This window comes from Eutrigla gurnardus (genome assembly GCF_963514095.1).
Source record: "Eutrigla gurnardus genome assembly, chromosome: 21".
NCBI classification, from domain to species: domain Eukaryota; kingdom Metazoa; phylum Chordata; class Actinopteri; order Perciformes; family Triglidae; genus Eutrigla; species Eutrigla gurnardus.
Window position 1 is genome coordinate 7,557,184 of NC_139932.1, and position 20,553 is coordinate 7,577,736.

The window sequence follows — 20,553 nt, forward strand, 5'->3', positions numbered from 1 at the left end:
GAGTATATTTAACAAATTGAATCATTTTTTTTTTAAGCTCCACAATAATGACTTGAATGATTGGAAACTATTACAGCACGATTAGTTGATTTCGCTCATGAAGGCAAGTCTAATGTTTTTTTAATTTCACATTCAGCTGGTGGCCTCAGACGTCTCTGTGCTGAGCCTCGGGAAGGGAAAGGGGATCTCTCCGCCTGGCTGACGGCAACCGGAGCCAAAACACCCAGATGCTTGTTTAATGCAGCGCTGGCGCACAGTCGGCCGCAAATTGAACATGGAAGAATAATTCTAGGTGTCTGTTTGTCGTGTTCAAACACCGGTGGACCTTCTGCCTGCGTGGCTCCATCAACGCTCGCCCACTTCAGAGAGGATCTTTAATGCCTCCCTCCTGCGTCCGACGCCGTCGTTCCGATGAAGGATGAGATTCATCTTTTTGTGTTTTCTTGCTCAGTCCTCTCTGCAGCGCCTGTTGGGACTCTGTTACAAACTCTGTTCAGTTAATGAGTAACTTCACCATTAGCGCTGCATCAAAGTAGGTTTGCGGTCGAGTTGCTAGGTAACAAGACGCCTCCGAAGACTGTGCTGTTATTTCTGAAAACTACGTCAGGTTTTTCACTCCTCCAAGAATAAACGCTGTTGCTTACAAGCTTTTGTGAGACGGATGAGCTGAGGATTCTTGCCAAACCAAAGCTAAAATATCATCACATCTGATTTATTAGGGAAAGCAGAAGAACTTTTTTTATCTATCCTCAAATGTGCTGGAGAATCTGTCAAGTCTCAAAAAAAGAAAGGGAAATTGCTGTAGATGTCAGACACAAAATGGAAGTAAAACTCTCTTCCGCTGCGCTGGGAATGAAAGTAAAATCCTGCTAGAGAAAAATGCTGCATGCACCATAATTGTTGAAAGGGATGTGAATGACTCATGTGGTCCAAACAAATTCCTGAGTGCTTTTACCTCCACATCATAAAAGCACCGAAGCCCACTGTGTCCCGCTGGAGTAATCGTCACAGCGGGGGTCAACTTGACACCAGTCTTCTCCTTTCAGCCGGGCCCTTTGCTGCTGATCCCCAGACGCCATTTCTTTTACCCCCCCTTAACTAATCATCTTGGAAATTGACAGCATTTACCGTTTTTTTTTGTTGTTGAAGTTTCCAAGCACACCATGTCCCCTCGCACTTACAGAAGTAAAAGCAGCAGGCATCTTTCAGGCCATCTACTCCTGGTAATAACAGGCAGCAGGCAGCAGGAGCAAATGAAAGCCCAGTTGGGCTCTCAAATATAAGGGAGAGGAGCTTGAGTCAATGGACCCCCTTTTCCCTGAGAGTCAAGCTCTTTACAGGCCCAGACCCACTTTCATCATCTACCAGAAAGCCCAAGCGGGAGAGGTGAATTATCAGCACTGCAGTGGCCATCTTTGTATGACGCTAATGCATGCGGCTTCATTTTGCTGCCTCTTTGCAGGAAAAAAACATGAATACATGAATGGAGTCCAAATAGAGATGCAGCTCTCTAAGTTTTTCGAGGACATACTTTCCATTCAAACGCACATGACATAAACGCTTTGTGATGTTTTCAAGAGACGAAACACTTGTGACCCTTAGTTCCTGAACTAAAATACTCCCATTCATATTACTGACATCATTATCATTAGTTTTTGTCGATAAAAACATACTGACACACAGAAACATTTTTCAGTTTGTGATGGTTGTTGTTGGCAAATTACAATCCTTCATATTGGAAGGAAAAAGGAAGAAGAAAGGACCGTTTCTGTGAATTGGCAAAAGGATTTAACCTATTCAAGCTTCAAGAGGAGTTATTATACTCTCTCCACCCCCCCCCCCCCCCCCCCCAAAAAAAGCCACTAGAACAAGCTGGCATTACACAGGTGCATCCAGCTCTTTTGCTGCTCTCACCATGGAGACGACCCCCCTCTGACCTAGTTTAGTTAGCCTGCCCTTCCTGGCACATAAACATGAATGCAGTTCATACAGTGCTCCACAGAGAGCACACACACACACACACACACACACACACACACACACACACACACACACACACACACACACACACACACACACACCTGCTCACACATTAGGATTTACATTCTGCTGCGGAGGACCGGTACAAACCGGAGGAGGGTACACTACATGATCTCATCAGACAGCCATAAGGACATCTACTGTATTATAGCCTAGGAGGAGGACTCACACTGCTCAAGGTTATTTACACATGATATACAGTGAGCGTGAAGGTCAGCCTGGCATCATTTATGTAGCGCCTTTCACGCATTTGCATCGAGGAAGGCTTTTTATTAAAAATAATCAAAACAAAATCAAATCGTAAGACTTGTGCATCATATACAAATAACTATAATATTATGACAAATGACCGCCACATTCTCCTTTACATTGTGAAGCATTTTGTAGCGTTGTTTATAGGTACAAATCACATTTTTTGTGGCTTTATGAATATGTTTTTATAATCTCAGGGTTAGGAATTGAAAAAGAATAAAACGTGATAATAGTCAAGGATGTCTGACGTGCTTCTGAGTGACCTCCAGGTTGTGCAGTGTGCTGAACACAAACCAACATTCCTGAGGTAATGAATGTCTCGTTATCTTCTTTTTATTTATTTATTTATTTAGGTGCCTTTAATCTCCAGCATGTGGAGTTTCTACTTAATTCGCCGTATATCGTGAGTGAATTCTAAAGGTCTCATTTATCCTGGATCTTAACAAAGATCTTTTTTATGACACATCCTCCTCCCCTACACACACACACACACACACACAGGCCGTTTACTGTCCCTGGGCACTGTGTGATGCTTCAGGCATGCGTATGAATAACAATCATCGTACTTGGGGTAGCTATAACAGTATGGCCTCCAGTAGATGGATAAAGCATTGTGGGAAATGACACCGAATGAGATAGAAATCAGCCATCCTGAGTAAAGATGGAGCCTACTGTCAAATGGCGGTCTGCCAACCAAGCGCTCAGCTTCCTCTCCTGCTCCGACAGTCGCACAGCAGACCAGACACATGTCGACATCCATCGAGATCATATGTGACCCAATCTGGTCTCGTCGTTGAACAGTGTTTATGCAGAGCGAGCAGTACAGATGTAGTGACACTATAAACATTGCTTGAGCAAGCGTTGCCCTGGATAGTAGCATGTACGTACCACATGGTAACATTCACTGGTCTGGGACACAGGAATCATGGATTACATCGCAGTTGTGAACATCTGTTGCACCATCAGATTCAGACCTTTGACCTAGTTGTCAAACTGCCACACATTTATTGTCTGGGACGTTATTTGACCTCTATTGCTACGGTTTCTCCAATTTTTCAGACCTGGAAATGGTTTGGGATTCACAGGATGTTTTAGACAAAGTTTTAAATATGAATTGTTGTGGCAAATATGCAAAATATGTTCCTTGTTTTGCTCATTTAAAATCTAGTGCTTGACCCTTCTCTTGTGATCTTGTGAGAAATGTGCAAGACAACCCATCCATTGCCTAATGCAATCATCTGTGATCGGCTGAAGTTATATCGGCACCGATGATAATGGACTTTATTATTAAACTGCTGTTAATATGCACCAAATGTGTGTTAATACATGACAGAAAATTATTTCAGAATCTCGGATGGCCTCAAACACCGTCTCATCTCCAAAGTTTCTCCTCCTCCTCCTCAGTGACACTGAGTCACCCCCAAAGTACCTTGACACAGGGAGTAAACAAGCCTGCCTCTGTTCATCAGGCTAATCTTGTTTGCTCAGAGGGCAGTGTCTGTGCAGGACAGCACGCTGCCACAGGAATAAAGCCCCACGCTGGAGATATTGTGATCCCTGTTTTCCCGTCTTTAAGGGAGACGGGGTGGAGTGGCCCTGCAGCTGGGCATGTGTGCACACATATCTGTGTGACATCACCGGTGATAAAGGGTGACCTGCAAAGCTGCATCTCAGAAACCAAGTCAAACTGCATAGACCGACGCAATAAAAACACACACGTTCCTTCAAAGAGGACTAGAATTTAGGCTCTAAATTAGATACAGAAAGTTTGCATATTTCTCCAATTACTAACCTTTTTGTTAAAACTCACCCCTGACAGTTGTAATTTGAAATGGCTGCCTCCACATGGGGGGAGTTTACCATTCAAAGTGATCTCTGGGGTTCATAATTACCCTCGCAGTGAGCAGCCATCAAAAGCAGAAGGAGGAGGATTGCAATTGTGTCACGACAGAATAAATCATCCACCGATGCGGCAGCTGCTACAAAGTCTGCATTTGTTTTACCCAGGTGCAACATTTCTCCACCCAGTACTCCATTCAGCCTCTCTGGTGTGAAGAATGAGGGGCGGGGTGTTGTGATGGTGGAGGGGGGGTTAGAGTCACATGGGGATAATGAGTTTTTCTTATAAAAATAGAACTGTAAAAAAAAAAAAAAGATAAAACACGAGCCCAGTCTCAAGTTACAGCTTTTTTTTTGGCTGTTTGTGTTTTCTTTTCCGGATCTTATTCATTCCACTGTCGGGTGTCAATCACTGCACGTTCACTATAGTTCACTGTCACTCAACCCAGCAAAGCGGGTGCAGTTGAGGATAAAACATTATTATGGACAACAGAACGTCGCTTGGGTGAAAGCAAAGAGACAGGAGGAAGATCTCAATAAATGAGTATAATAATATAAATAAATAATAATAGTAGAAAGACTCTGCTGTACAGTTGCAGTGTAGTTTCTGGTGAGTCTGGTGGATACCTATTCACACAGACATTTGCTTTATGTAGATGCACTGCACACGGTTGTTGTGATGCAGGCTGGAGAAGCAGTTGCTAAGCACTTTAGCAGCATGCATTTTGTAGTAGGAGACACATGGATGGCATGTCAAAGAACAAAGGATCCAGATCTACTTCCCCATTCATTCAAAAATAAGTATTTTGAGTGTCAACCACATTTTTGGTATTTGGCTTCAAGGATTTTCATGCTTCATCCAAAAAATATTTTCCTTCCTCTGAAGAAGGCTTCCTCTTTGACAGTAAACCTTTGCTTTGTTACTACAGTTTATCATATTAAGGCTTCATCTGCGCGAATGTGTTTTCGTGTGAAAACTCCTAACTTTTGTTCCGTTTACGACTAGCGTCCACACTCCTCTCCTCTTCGAACCCCTTCAAGGGCGTTGGGCAAAGCTTCATTTTTGGAAAGTCATTTTTGTGTTTGGTGTAGACGAGCAGAGACGGGGAGCCATGGAAACGTTGGCCATTATCAGTCACAACGTGTCCTTCCCTGATTCGTCAAAACCCCGATCACGTGACCCTCTTCCAGGTTTTTCCAACACAAATGGCGTCAGCCTTGACTACCAGAGGTTATCAAACATGGATCATAAATTACAAGCGTTGTTACGACGCTTTGAGATACTTAGAGTCCGTATTTTACAACGTGGTGTTTATCGCTGTGGCAGCTCTTTAAGAGGCTCGTGAGGTTAAGCACCACAGCCACCGCCATTAAAACCACAGGCTGCTACGTGTCTGGCGTAAAGCATGCATTCACATTATTCCAAACACATTTTGTGTTTTAAATCGAGTTCAGAACGGACATCTTATTTTTGTGTGTCCTCATCATTTATACATCGTGACCCAGCTGACATATCTGGGGCTCTGCTTTCTGCCTCGCTGCCTGTCAGAGAGGAGGAACACTGTTTTGATTGGCAGGTTAAACTCTTCAAGGTCAGCTTGCTCTGCAGCTCACCCTCTCAGTGTAGATTACCGTGGTAATATCTCTCCTGTCGAGTGTCCCCCTCCCCCCCCGACCGGTTCCCAGTCTCCACTCAGATCTAAAGATTGTGTCCTTGCCCCCTCATCATGTCGTTACATAAGCTGCTGCACAGGTTGTTGAGCATGGAGATTGGGCTGTATGTTACATTTGCCATATCTGAGAGAAATGAATGTAATTTTCTGCAGGTGATATCAGTGGGCCGAGCTGGGGGAAGGGAAATGAGATGTGGTTGCATGGTTGCAACCCTCGAAATTTGCCAAACGGGGCCCATTTTCTTCAAAGGGATCGCTTCGTTTAAGATTCAATTTGAATAATCTGTGCTCAGAGTCATTAAAAGATTGAAACTACCTGGGTGGAATGTCAGCAAATCTACTGATGAAATGCATCAGCTTCATGTGTGGGTCACTGAGAGTAGAGTCTTATGAATCCAAGGAAATGTGAGCAAGCAACCGATAGGTGGATAGATACTTCCAAACGAGTCCCGGCATTTTGTGGCAAAAAGTGGTAAAAAAGTGAGGAGCAGAAGGACCGGAGGAGAAAAATGTGAAAACACAGCAGGAAACAGGAACTGTGTTCTATGAAGCCTCACAAAAGGACTTGTGCAGATGGCTGCTGAAAGCCATAAAGGCAAATACTGAGCTGCCGGCGAGTAACATCATTGTGTTCCGATCATGCTATGTGTTATGCATGCATATTTAGCAGCTCATTTCCAGCCATGACGCGTCATTGATTAGTCCACACCATTGTAGAGGGACTCACTGTCGGACAGCCTGCACTCACTGTATGTGATTTACATGTGAGAACACTGCCCAGTAGCACCCGATACACTCATTTATGAAGTTATTAGGAAATATGGAGAAGCTTGACACATGTAAACAAGCACAAATTGCTCCTGTGTTTTTTAGGATATAATATAACACTTAAACGCGACTGAATGCAACTAGAATACCATTGAGTGAAATTGAAATATGACCTATAATAGCGGGTATATTTTTCAACTCATATTTTGCTGTGATTGTCTCATACGCTACCGCAATGCATTTAAAATTGTTTGGATGTGACTCCTGTTATGTTGAATGGATTTTTATTTACCTTCTCACTTTCCATCACAATAGTTCTATTTTGATGAGGCATGACAAGTGCAGGGAAATATGAATGAATGGGCGCTGTGCAAATACTGTTCCTTTTATACTCCTGCCAAGTAGAGGTAATGGTTATTAATCTGTGCATCAGTTGGCGGGTAAATGCACTATTCACAGCGTGAGGGGGAGAAAAAATGGCAATGATCAGTAGGCGTACCACGTTCAAACAACTTCAGTGTAGAATGGTTTTTACAGTCTCATCTCCTCCTGTGCTGGCAGCATATTTTGCGTTACTAGTTGTGGATCCTTAGAAGAAGGATGTTGATTATGGTCCCCAGAGGATGAATGATTTAGGCGACTTAGTGACCGATTATCCTTAACCATTATTAACACCATAATGCACCTTTAACCAACTACAAGGTATCTCAGAAACCAATGGACACATTTTTATTATGTTTTCTTTTTGTGGTTATTCATTGTCCTGAGATGATGATCCATGCTGATTGTGGTATTTTTCCAATCTTTCGTTCAGCCATGGAATCGGGTCATAATTTACCAAAAAAGACAGTTGCAACCATGACTAGACATATCAAAAACAAATGGCCTCCAGTACATTTTCTGCAGATATTCATAGTCCACAGAGGATGATTCCTCATGGTTTTGTTGACGTTCTGAGCTTTCTTTCACCACGATCAGGCACATAGTTCCACTTATACACGACACATCTAATGGACAGATTGTTATGGAATTCACTCAACATTTCCATGCTTTTTGTCTTTGATTTGTTATGGTCAATCTGTCAACCTTGTCGACAAACTAATGGCTGCATTATGGCTAATAGCTTTAGAACATGCTGTGCATCCAAACGTTTAGCATGTTTCCACAATTTATGTCCTTTTTTTTTACTACTCAGAAATAGGAAGTACTTGTCCCTGACATATTTATTCTATGTTTAAATCCATGTAATTATACACAAGCTAATGCATCTAGTATGTCCATCCAGTGATTGAAATATATTTGTTTTTCAATGCCATTAAACAGAAAAATTGAGAAGCTGTCAGTCAACCAATCAAGGAATTGACTGGTGCTTGTAGTTTTAATTATGTATTATATGCTCCTTACAGCTGGTGGTAGGACGTTAAACAGGTCATTATTCCCTTTCCAGTATGATAAACAACTGGATATATACAAGTTTCTTGCTAGAAATGTTACATTTGAACACATCATGTTAACAGTATGATCTCCACCCAATACTCATTTTAACTGAATAGAGCTCAAACGCAGCATAGCCCTGACTGGTCGTCATGTTAACAGAATTTTGTCAGATATTTTTGGAGACACGGCACCCAGACCCCCACATCCAGTGCTGTACTGGAAATCTTCCCATCTTACCAGCACAGCATGCAGCATCTGTTGGGAGGAGATCCCCAGCTGCTACTGGTTTCCCAACACACGGCTGGTCTCCCCTGGCAGTTCCCTGAATATGGCCAATTGTGTGTGAAAGCAGCCCATCGATAATGGATATCTGCCACCCCACCACTGACACGCACGGATTACTGAGCTGATGGAACAATCAACACTGGGAAAACAATGCAGACTTATTAATCTGTCTCTGGATACAGCAGTTTGAGCGCACTCACGATTTTCAAATGCAAAGCAGGCGTATCTTTCTGCACGTTGGTTACACCAAACAGAGAGTGCATGATTTTCTTTCTAAGGGACCTAAGTTTCTCAGGGACACTGCGAGCTTCCTGGGAGGACGGGCATATTATAGAGTTTTTCTTTTCAATGTCATCCCCTCTAGATCAGAGTGACTGCCGGTGAGTGTGGACGAAGCATTTAAAGAACCACTACAGCAGGCATCATCGAGTTACAGGTTAGTCTCTCACCCAGTGGAAACAGAGCACAAAACATCTATTTTTACTGGAATACTCTATACGTGTTTCTACAGCAACGCTTCAGTCTATGCTGTTTGCTATTTCCCTTATTTCTTCATGTGACACTCTAGTTTAATCCAGGAGATCATTTCAGATTCATTTAAGGCTATTTTATTGTCGTGTTATTGCACTGGGGCGGTGTATATCATGTTGTTCGTGTTTTGGATTTCATTGAGAATTTTAATAGACCATAAAATGTGTTGGCCCCTGCGGAAAGTCATTCTTTTCCTTTGAGCCTTCCACACTTTTGGTATAAACAAAGCATTACCACCCAGAACCTTGTCGGGGCACACTTCTGAACACACAGCGACTAAAATGACAGCTTTATTGGCGCATTAGAATATTCTACATTATACGGATATATGCTTCAGACGGTAGGCAGGACTGTGGAAGACGATGTGCCATAACCTTTTAGACACCAGGCATGTGTAAACAAATGCAAAAGCATGCGATCGAAGAAAAAAAAAAGTTATTTGTGAGGAATAACCGAAGCTGCTTCGTAGCATATTTTGCTGGTTTGATTAAAGCTTATTTGAGTGGAACATCCTCAGCCCAAACCCAAAGTACAAAAAGAGGCTGTGAATATATGAATAGAAAATGAGCACGTCTGCTTTGACCCTTGAGGACAATACTGCTGCTGCTTGGTGGACCGATTTATGGATATGCCCATTGTGTAGACACTGTGTATGGAAAACCAGCAAGCTGTCAGTTTTGCTGATTGCTCTCTGGCAAGCATAGCTGCGTCGATGGGTTATGGGTCCAATACACATGGGTTAAATGATATCTTATTGATTTACTTTATCTCAGAGGGGACTAGAACACCGACCTGGCGGTACGCTGCATCTGCCTGACATCTCACACGTGTTATCAGGAGAAAAAGAAAAACAAGGAGAAGAATTTGTCGTCCGGGAATCTGATGGAAACGGTTTCTCCTGCTGAATACCAAGTACTGAGAAAGACTCGGGGCTTCATTGTTTCATATCAGCACAGGCCACATCAGTATGGAAAAGTGCTGAGGTGTACAATGCTGGCCACTTGGTTGGATTAATGAGTGTTTTCTAAGTAATGGTAAAACATTTTTGAAAATCATAAACTTTCTCATCATTTTTTCAGTATTTCTTACACATTCCCAAAGTCATGCAGTACAGAATTATAGCCTATCAACACTTATGTTTAAAGGTTGGTTTTGTCCTACTAGTCATCCTAGATGTCTTAAAAACATCTATTCTGCTTGTGCTATCACATACAGCGATGATCCAAAATACAGCTGAAATAATACGTGAATTATAGTATGGGCAGAAAATAAATTGCCTGCTATTGTGTTTGAGTCATTTTATGAAGGAAAAACAACCAAACAATGCTGTTATGGCTTCTCAGGTGTAATATGGGCTTTGAACTGTTGATCAAACAAAACATTTGACTGTGTCAACGTAGAAAACAAATCATAATTTCATTATTATTTCATGAAAATAATCCCTCCAAAATCCCCAAATACTCAGCGATATAGCTAAAAAATAAACACATTAAATGGATTAATACAGAAGTTGATCTTTGGTACCAATACATTGCATCAGAAAATACTTGTCATATGTGTAAAACAATAGAAACTCATTTTGCTCGATGTTAATTATAGTTTGCTTGGAATTTTTGATGCACGTTTGTAAATAATTACATTGCACACATAGTTCATCATGCTCAAGAGTGTCATTCAAAATGCAAGAATACAAAAAAACTAAAAATGCTGCATTGAACGTGTGGGGCGTAGGGGGTTTGATGTCACCTGGTTTTTGGATTTGTATTTTATTCAGGATTCAAACCCTGACTCCACACTTCTATGTTAAAGTCTGTATTCAACCGCCAGTGCTGGTTCAGGCAGGGTTCAGTGGCGATTTACTGAGGCATTGTGAGTGATTCTGGCCTTGTTAAATCCTATATTGTTTTGTGAGCTCGGAGCTCAGCTTCCTCCAGGCCTGAGAAGGTGGAGGACGAAGCCGGCATGCCGACTGGGGACCCAAAGAGCAGTTCAATTTTTCATCCTTATTACCCGTGACATATCCAAAGTGGCAGAGTGCCCTCCGCAGACTCACAGAACTCTGGGTCAATCAACAAACTGATCCGTGTGACTTGCTACTAAAGTACAGGTATTTATTTTTACAACAGTGACTTTATGTTTACAGGTATATTTATTTAAAACAGTGACTTTGTTTTAAATATGTAAAATGGTAAATGGCCTCATTTATATAGCGCTTTTCTCCAAAGTGCTTTACAGGAATGACTGACATTCACCCATTCACGGCGGAGTCAACCACGCAGGGCGACAGCCAGCTCGTCAGGAGCAATTAGGGTGAGGTGTCTTGCTCAGGGGCACCAGGCAGGTGTCAGCGGAGGAGCCGGGGATCGAACCGGCAATCTTGGGGTTGCCAGCCAAGCGCTCTACCTCCTGAGCTAAACCCCCCTCCCTGGCCTGGCCTGGCTCCAGACGGGGGGCCCCGGGCTTGCCAGGTCACTCCTCTCCTTCCTCGGTTTTTCATGGGGTCTTTTGAACCATTCTTAGTCTGGCCCCTCACCTGAGACCAATTTGCCATGGGAAGCCCTACCAGGAGCACAAAGCTCCAGACAACACAGCCCTCAGGGTCATAGGGACACACAAACCACTCCACCACGGTAAGGTGATGGTTCCCGGACAGGAATTAAAATTTTTTTTTTTGGTAGATGGAGGGGACGGAGATGGAGGAGGGTGGTGATGGAGATGAAGGAGGTCTGGATAGAAGGAGGGGTGTCGCCACCGCACCTTTTTGTCCGGTGCGTCAGGCTAAACAAACCCCTCCTCTTCTCCTCCCGTTCTTTCTCCTTCTTTTTCCTCTCCTCCTCATGCATTTCGTCCATCATCTTCTGAAGCTCTGTCTGCGTGTCCTTCTTGGCGGAGACGACTCCTCTTCTCCGCCAAAGAGAACATCCATTCTTCAGGCTCAGACAGAGCTTCTCCAGGTCCAGTTTGTCATCCTGGGCCTGTCGGACTTTGGTCTCAAGTTCCTTTCTCTCGCCCTTGAGCTTCCATTCTACGGGGCTAATTATATATGTTTTCATATTTGTTGAAACCATCTTCACGTGCAAATAATTTGTCTATAATAATTTGTCGTAATTTTTCAATTTTGAATAGTTGCACCAATCAAGTGTAATTCCTGCTTGATTTCAGTTGCTGGTATGATTACTTCTTCTCCCCTAATTTCGTGCCCTAATTCACATCCTGTGTGGATGTGAGAAGTGGAAATCATGATTTATACGCGGCCCCGAATCCTAGTCCTCAAGTGTATTAGTGATTTGTTTCCTCATGAAGCAAAATGAAGTGTTGTAATTTCAAAACACCAGAGAATGTGTTTGCTGACTCGGTTGTGAGACTGTTGAAGCTGTCAGCAGACAGTGAGGCTGTAAAGGGCGCTGTCAAGGTGACTCCTGCTGGGTGCTGAATAGGGGGTGGGATCTTTCTTCGGGGGTGTGACTTCAGAGAGGCTACGTGATTGGAACATTCTCTCCCTCTTTTGCTTTCATTCTCACGGTTGAGATTAAGATCTCTTGTTGTAATTACGGCTCCGTGAGGCAGCCTAATTCTGCCAGGTCGATAGCATCGCAGCCGTCAGGTGCCAGAGAAGGTATGTGGCAGCTCAGCTTTTCATGTTCTCTACATGTCTTCCGTCGGCTGCATGTGGAAGGTAATGGCAACGTCATGCGATACGTGTCTGTCCATCGATTGGCTTCTGGAGAGCTGCCAATCCGCCCGCTTCCCTTCGGTAATTGCAGGAAGTGGAAGAGATGATGAAAAAATAAAAAGCACAACCCCCGGGTGTCTGGGATTTTCGACGGCTGATGTGCAATAAGGGCATCAATCATCCTACGCAGTCCAAGGAAGTCAATTCTGCTTAACGAGCAGTTGTTCTGCCGTGTACTGTAATAACTGTCGGGCCCAGCCAGGCACGGATCTAACGGCAGACGGCTTTCATGAGCACGCTCAAAGAACTTTTGTCTCTGTTCATTCCCCAAAAGAAAAAAGTTTCCTGTGTAGACTAACACCCAGTGGGATTGTGGGTATTATACCAATAAGCTATAGCTGAAAAATGCAGTCTGGCTTTTCAAATACTTTTCTTGTCCTCATATGATCCGTAAAACTTGTGTCGTGCATTAAAATGTTTGTAAACTGTGTATAAACCTTAAATTTTTATTAGTATTAGTATAAAGTATTACAGATTGCGAACAGGATGTCTTTTTCAAGCCCTCTGACAGGAAGTTTTCAGTATTTTCTAGCATCTCATACACTAAATATGGATTAATACAACAAAAACCTACACACATTAAACTTAGATTTATGGAAATCTATATGCAAAGAGTTTCCTTCCAAAAAGCCCCACTTCATGCCACAAACTGAGTGATAAAAATCATTGCATGTTTAATGAATATCTAAACATCAATGTACAGTATGACACTGGTATGACACTTCTTTGTTGTTGATATTATTTAAGTTAATAATCAACTGTAGAAACACTGGAGTTGGAGACTTCGTAATGTTTTCTTATAAAAGATTTTATAACCTAATTGCTATGAATAGAAACAATAGTTAAAATAACATTTTTATTAGGAAATATGCACGTTCTTCATTGGCTTAACACGTCAACACCACTCACAGCAAGCCATTCATTTGACAGGAGTAACTGAATTACTTCAGACACTGCTGTTGCCTCCACTTGGCAGTGGATTAGGATCATTACTTTGGTAGACCGCTGTGAGGTTCACCAATATCTGTGGGTGTTCAGATAAGGGAGTCGTTGCTCTCATCATAAAGCTTGAATGATTCAAAGGGAGTCAAACTAGACGGAATGGCAGAATTCAAAGAATGAAGTCGATTTCCTTTCACTGTAGAGAAACGGCAGGAAAAGAGACTCCATGTTGAAATGTATTTCAGTCTGTGTTGGTCGAGCGTGTGCAGGTGAGTCCACGTTCACATGTCGGCATGCGTTTATGTTGTGCAGAATGTCAATATGTTTGGTGTTTTATGGAGCCTAATGATGGGTGTCACGCACGTTGCGCAATGAATCAGAATAAAACAACAAAGTTGGAGCCTCAGTGGCATTGAGATACATTTATTGAAGAGCTTTATGGGTATTTTGATGGATGATTTGTCTTCTAAATATCATTGCTGGGAACTCCGACTGTCATGTGCAGTGAGATGACATTTGGGGGGAGTCGTGTTTTTATGTCGGTTTGAGCAGAAGAGCGAGTGCTGCTCTGTGGTGGATCGTGACTTTCTCTGTATGGGAGCTGCTGCTGCGTCTCCCACGCATGTCTCTCTCTCTCTCTCTCTCTCTCTCTCTCTCTCTCTCTCTCTCCGAACCCACTGGTCTTTAACCTCAGCTCATTTCCCACTTCTACTACAAATCTAGTCACAGCTTCCATCCATTAAAGAAATTGTAAGTTGGCCGCGTGATTGATCGCTGTTGGAAGTCCTATGTCAGAGAATCTCGCCATGCGTTCAACCGTAAATCACACCACTTATAAAGCGGTTGTGCCGTCAGTAAATTGCTGTGATGGCGTACTTGTATTTATGCTGACAGCATGCGTTAACACAATGTAAGCCTTCTAACCCCCCAAGCATTCACACAGATGTGTGATGTTTTCCATATGTGTGATGTAGGGGCGTATAGCGGTGCACAACATTCTAGGTTCGGTCTGTTTTCGGTCCAATAAGGGAAAACTTATTTTTAGAATGATAAACATTCAACAGCTGCACATTTTCTTTCATACTTCTTCAGGAAATGCAGTCAAATACTCACATATTGTAGCGTTTCAAGCACTTTGACTCTATACTTAAATTCTGTGTCGTCTACAATGGAGTTTGGTGTGAACCTGCAGTGGGAGGAGCCTGAGCGTCACGCAGACAAGGGCTCGCCGTGCACACCGTTTGTTCTTCATTATAATGGAAACATTCGTGTGATGCTGTGTCAGCATACTTTGTGATACAAATCATTCCACGTGTGCGAGTAGTGGACACGGATGTAAGAATGCACAAAGAACCAAATATGTTTTTTGCGATCATGCTGCGTGTCATAAATCATATAGTAAAAAGAAAATCACTTGGATGCGTTGTGTTAACCTCATATGCTGAAAATACCTCTTTGTGTTGTTAACACAACGCAAAACAAATCCTGAAACGTCATTCTGGCTGACACTAAGCTCCGTGTGGCCGGGCAGTAACGGGGTTACTAAGGTAATTTAATTACCAGACCTTCCACGGGCAAGGGTAATTACCTTTCTCCAAATCCCCACTAATCCTCCTTCGGAGTCCCCCACACAGACTCACCCGGGGCGCTCTAGCAGGCTGACTCCTCCATCCCGTCCCAAACAGGGGCACTCCAACACAAAACCCACACCTCACCTCAGCAAAGAGACTGCTCCTCGGGGACTTGATCCATGTAAGATACTGTGAATGCCTCAGTGGAAAGGGTTTCAGCCATCGGTCCCAATGAATTCCTCTCACGCTCCTCATGTGTGTGAGTCAAGGGGACTCTCAGGTCAAAAAGGCCACTCGTCTCTCCATAAGAATGTCATAATTAACACTGCTGGGATGAATAAGATGTGACCTCTGTGAGCAGCGGCGCCCGGTGACGAGTTCAAAGAGAAGGCGAGGAGAGGAAGGCCGATGACTTCCTCCAGAAAAGCACTGCAGTGAAACATACATATTAAAGATTAATAAGTTAGCTCATGACGGTTTTGCAAATGTGTTTAATTCATTTGAAATATTGTGTAAAAAATGACGATGGCGGTACCAATAAGGGTGGTAAATGGACCTGCATTTAACTAGTGCGTTTCTAGCCTCCACAGTACATGTCAGCATTCAATTATCTAGCCATCCGGGGCAATTTAGGGTTCAGCTTCTCGCCCATAATTTGACATGGGGACTGGAGGAGGAGCCGGAGATCGAACTGCCGATCTTTCAATTGGAGGACAACTCGCTCTACCATTGAGCCACAGCTGCCTCTGACATCACGTTTATCACCGTTTGGCTGAAACATGGACTTTTGCAATACCGTCTTTACCGTGATCAACACAAACAATTTGGTTTTTGCACCCACAAGGGAGGAGGGAGACAGCACCCGATTAACTCCGTCACTCCCACACACGTTATTCTGTCTGTGGTTGAGTACAAGCTACCCATTTTGTTGCAGAACCTCAAGCTTTTCGTTTTGCCGCCCCTGTTAACGTATTAGAGCGGCCTCACAGCCTGCTGAACTGCTGCAGCTCAAATGGAAGTCGTTGTCCACACAACTACATTAATAGGGAACTCACACTAAATCTGATGAACCGCCAGCAGGCGAGCCGGGCTGCACGGGTCAATGTGTCTGCTGTACAGTACTGATCCTACAGCGTCTACACGGCATATATTTAAACTATTACTCTATGTCTGTTAAAATGCATGGGGTTATGTCAGCTTTCAGTTTCTTCAAAGACGTGAATTATGGGTAATTCCCATTTAAACTGTGGTGGAGAGAGGTGATTACCTTTAAAATAATAAAACAACAGGAAATATGTACAAATGTTCTTTATCCCTGAGATGCATGTTGTTCATATATACAGCTCTCTTCATGTAACGTGGAAGCATCTTTCAACCCGACTAATTGTTTCAGCATGACAGTCTCCCACCACTGCCGTTGTTTCCAGCCACAGCAGGAGCTGCCGAAGATCTAAAAAAGCTTGACAGTACGCTACCGGGCCAGCGTCAAAACAGACAAAGTTAGGGATTAGCTAGCGGAGCATTAAGCAGCTAATGAGAAAGACATTTGCCTCCACTAATGTCTGCTGGATGTGTAATAAGCAACACATGAACCATCCTTTACAGGTTTTTTCCTGATTTGGTTTAATTCTAATTTGATTACAATTATGTTGTCATTGCAAGGTTGCACGTTATTCCAGAAACTCTTATTTTCATTCAAAGATGGTCCAAAATAAGAATAATTATCATTAGTGGAGAACATCAGGGAGTGATGAAAAGCATTGAACATTCAAATCCTCAGCTGCGATCCTTCAGGTAACAGTCCAACCCACCGGAGTTGTTAGTTTAAAAATGGAAGACTTTGGATGAAAGGAGCAGCTCGCCCGTCCTCCTCCTGCCCCTCTCCTAACCTCCGATGTGAGCCAAACATCGGAGTGACATCAGTGGCGTTGGCAAGCGCTGGTGACCCTAGCAGGTGTTGCGTGTTTAACCACGCGTGCATTTTTGCGTGGGAGTTCGTGCACGGCGGCCGCGACAGAAGCCGGGCGGCGGTGAAAGGAGCACCTGTGTATTGAAAAGAGTTCTCTGAACGGCTCCGTTTTTGAAGAGGCACTTATCCACTGATGAAGCTGTAAGTGATTCATGGCAGCTTCCTTCCTGCAGTAGAGGGAGAGAGAGAGATTAAATGAGAGCATCAGCTGTAATTAGCGCTACTTTTCTCCATTTGGAAGTGCATGTCTCTGTCTTAGAAATAATTAGCACTGGATACTCTGGGTGGGCCATAGCAAGACAACTCCAATTAACTACGAGGCAAAAAAAACAAGATTTCAATCCAGTACCACAAAAAGAGAGAAACATATGTGCAGGGATTGATATGGAGGTTGACCAGGGATGCTACTTGTGTGAATCAAAGTGCTACCAAGTGTGCCGTGTGCAGAGGGAGTGGCATGGACACCAGGGCTACACACGAACAAGGATCCACTTGAAAGAATCTATCTACAGACGGTATCAGCGGGTGTTCCCCACCACAGAATTACGACCCTTTTACACAGCAAATGTGTGTGTTGCACATCTGACTTTAATTCCTGGAGTTGACCTCTGTCACACCCCTGTAATTAATAAGAACCCTAGTTTATTTGCCAAAAAGTAGTTTTCATGCACATAAATTGTTAGAAGCTTTATGTAACGTTGGCGTTTAACAATCGGCTCATTTAATACCCTTTTAAAAGCAATCCACTGCCTCCTAATACTGACATTTTGCAGAGTCCAGTTTCCCATGAGGAAAGCTTTATGGAGCGTAGAGGTCAGAAAACGTCTCCATCAAAATCAAATTCATGTTTGTAGACGTGTTGAAAGTCCAGCGGTCACCTTGTTTTCCATGCATAATGCACATGCATGATTTCATCAGGAAAATGTCCCTTGTCCCTTAGTACACAGATACAGTATAATACAGTATATATAATTAGCTCCACAATATTGACAGAGGTTTGGAGCTATATGCCAGCAGGATGTCAGTCAAAATGTATGCACTTCTTTTAGTTTATTCAATAGTTTTTTACCAATCCAAAAAACAGTGTTATGTAATACATAATAATAATATTTGTTTTTAAGAGCCAGTCAGTAGTTTGTTCAGTTGTATAGAGGAGTTATCAAAGTCTCTGAGTGGCTGAATAAGACCAGTTATTTACCGTGTCTAAAGGTGACCATTCAAATGCTCCTGACATTTGAGAAATTGTCCTTTTTCTTCGCCCATCTCTCTTTATTTCACCAGCTTTTTCCTCTAAATGCCATTTCGCCTTTTCCTTTCATCTTCTCCCAATTGATCCCTCTTTCTTTTTCCTTTCTTGTTCCATCTAAGTTCACCACTCCTGACAGGCTTCGGGTTTAAAAGATTTTAAAGGTTGAAAGTTCCTCTTGCAAGCGGAGTCCATGTGTTTGTGAGTTTGTTGTTTTTACGTTGGCGTTACTGTAGACTTTAGTTCAAATGAAAAAGATTTTGACAGCAGTAAGTGCTGATGCCCCCGTGTTAAAACTGCTTTTTGGTCATTATGTTCGGTTTCCTTTTGCTTTCTCAATCTATGGCTAATATGATCCCTAATGGTCTTTTCTTGATCTTATTTAGAGACAGAGCATTTCAGTTGCCTCTCAATGGCTCTCGACATGGCAAAGCTTGAGCCAGTGGGTCTTAGCACACGTGCTAAAGAAGCGCTAACATGTTGATGTCAGTGGTAACCACCATATAAGTAGTGCAGAGTGGCGGCCATGAGCTAGCTAGTGGCACACTCACGTGCACTAAACGCAGGCATGGCCGGCCCGGCTATAACAACAAAGCAAGGAGGAGCTTGAATAACAACACACACAGAGGGCCCTCCCTCTGATTTAATCCTCTGCTGAGGTTGACATTCCACCATTATAGTTTTTCATAGCATATAGTTGTTTGCTGTTATATTACTGCTCCGGTTGTCATATATCTTTCTGCATTACAGTTCCGTTTCCTTCAAACAGCACATCCTTCTTTTGTTACTCTCGTAGCTTTTTCAAGCAAACCTCCCGGTTCTTCTTTTTATTACAAATAAGCTGTCAACCCTAGGGTCTTTCACGGAGATAGGATTACACAGCATGAATCTTCTTCTCAGTCTTTGTGCTGTAGTTATATTAACATACACAGATACGAGCTGCACCTTTAGAGCTCAGTGGCGTCGACAGAGGGCAGGAAATCTGAGACCCAGTTCAGTCATTAGCGATTTATAGCTGCCTACGTTTTTCTTGTTTAGGGAGCCATTCATCTCCAAACACCTCGTACAGTATATAGACTTCCTAGAGTGTTAACTCCCTTTCTCAGAGAAATTGTTTGGCCCAAACTATTATCCATCTTCCTGCCAGGTTACGTTTGCACGGGAGATAAGCTTCGAGGTGTTGGAGGTGCAATTTCCAGCCGCTAGCTGTGATAGCGGATGGCTTCTGCCGTGCCGGGATGTGTGTTTAGCCAACTTTGCTGGGATAGACAACTGATATCCTTCATAGCAGGGAGCCTGCTCATTAAGGGTGAACTATAAGACTGCTGGGCCACAAATCTGCACCAGCCACACCACCTCACCCGGCGATCGATCCCGCCGCAGCCACACAGCACAAAGCACACACACGTAGCACACACGGAGGCAGTGAACCGGAGCTTATGTACAGAGCGGCAAGCTGTGCGGTGTCCAGGCAGGGCGTTAGTTGGTAATCATTAACACAGACTCCCTGTTTGCTTTGCCTCTGTCTCGGCTAAATGTCTGTTTGCTTTCAAGCGGGCTTGTGTGTTGTCAACAAAGCCGTGTGTTTCACCGCACCTTATCGGCCGGTGCACTTTATTTACACGCTGGGTCTCTCCACGGACCGACACACGTGCACATATAACACACATGCATTTAACGTCTCTGCACGCCGCTCACTTCCTGTTCTCAAGCAGCTCCCAGGTGGAGAAAGAAGAGATGCGGCTACCAACCGTTCACATGCCTCATAATTAATCCGTAGACAAAACAAGCAAACACTTTGAAGGTGAATCCAAGGTTTCCCGAGGAGAGGATTGATTGGATGCCAGATGACCCGTCAAGGAAGTGAGCGCGTGGCTGAAAGGGCAGACAGGAAGCACAGAGAGGGTAAACATGGAGTACCAGCAGGGTGCTGCAGAACTCTTACTCATAGATTCCTATTTAAATGCATAAAACACATAACCTTTCCCAATGGTCAAGGTTTAATGTTACAGGCTGCATACGTCTCAGGCACAAAGAAAGTATCGATCTGATTTCAAGCCTGTGGAAGAGATCTGTTGTTTGCTTTTTTTCAGTTTTCATCTAAAATGATGCTTTTATCACAAATTCAGTTATAATATACATATATTTTTATTATTTATGAAGATTAAAGGAGATGGATGGACATGACAATTCAAAGATATTACAACCGTCAAGACCATCACCATATACAGAAAATAACTGGACTAAAAACCAATAAATACACAGAA